The 1,148-nt window shown below is 37.4% G+C and overlaps 1 non-coding gene across 1 annotated transcript; it reads right to left on the reverse strand.

Moving 5' to 3' along the window:
- Nucleotides 1–331: 331 nt before the first annotated feature.
- Nucleotides 332–438, reverse strand: LOC133820431 (small nucleolar RNA R71). The gene has a single exon (XR_009886841.1). It is a non-coding gene; the product is annotated as a small nucleolar RNA R71 (small nucleolar RNA).
- Nucleotides 439–1,148: the final 710 nt, after the last annotated feature.

The following is a 1,148-nucleotide window of genomic DNA, read 5'->3' on the forward strand; positions in this document are numbered from 1 at the left end:
TGAGCTCAATCCGGCCATCGTTAGACCAGAAATTCAGGCAACACCATTTGAATTGAAGCCAGCCATGTTCTAGATGCTTCAAATTGTGGGTCAGTTCAGTGGGATGCCAGCAGAGGATCCTCACCTTCATCTTCGATTGTTCATTGAAGTGAGTGATTCATTCAAGCTGTCCGGAGTGACAGAGGATGCACTGAGACTAAAGTTGTTCCCATACTCCTTGAGAGACAAAGCTAGAGCTTGGTTGAACTCTTTGCCATCTGATTCTGTGACTACTTGGCAAGAGTTGGCTGAGCGGTTTTTGATGAAGTATTTCCCTCCCACTAGGAATGCCAAGCTCCGCAATGAGATTACTTCATTTCAGCAACTTGATGAATAATCTTTATATGAGGCATGAGAGCGGTTTAAGGAGTTGTTGCGCAAATGCCCTCATCATGGCATTCCTCATTGCATTCAGATTGAGACATTTTATAATGGTCTAAATGCCCATACTAGAATGGTGGTTGATGCTTCAACGAACGAGGCTCTTCTTGCTAAGTCCTATAATGAGGCTGATAACTCTACAAAATAGAGTTATTTTACCACTTTTTATGTGCTAATTGTTGCTTAATTCTTGAGTTTTTAATTGATTTATTAAGTTTTTAAGTAATTTTGAATTTATTGGGTTTATTTTGATTTTATATATATTTTTTTGTTTTTGTAGTTATTTTGTTGTAAAATGTCGTAGTTAATTATTTGAATTATTGTTGTTTAGTTTGAGGTAAAAAAATGTTGTATTATTAAAATTAAATGTTAAATATAAATTAAGTTCTAATTAATATGTTCAAAGAATTAAATTGATTTATTTTATAGTTGAAAATATTTTATTATGATTTAGTTTATATTTATTTTGTAGGGAAAATAATGCATTTTTGCTCTTAAGGAGAAAGAAAAATGAAGAAAATGTGACATTTTCAAGGAAAGTTGGCATTTTTCTCCTTGGGCCCACGCCATGCCCATGCCCAAGCCTCTTGCCTCAGCTGCCAGGCCCACGACCAGCCAAGGCCCAATGCCAATCAGCTTCACCATTCCACTTCCCCCAGCCCACGGTTCCACCTGGTGCATTTCCTTCCTTCAGCCAATGCACTAATGCCCTTTCCAGCCAGCAGCTT

The sequence above is a fragment of the Humulus lupulus genome, chromosome 2 (genome assembly GCF_963169125.1).
Source record: "Humulus lupulus chromosome 2, drHumLupu1.1, whole genome shotgun sequence".
Lineage (NCBI taxonomy): Eukaryota > Viridiplantae > Streptophyta > Magnoliopsida > Rosales > Cannabaceae > Humulus > Humulus lupulus.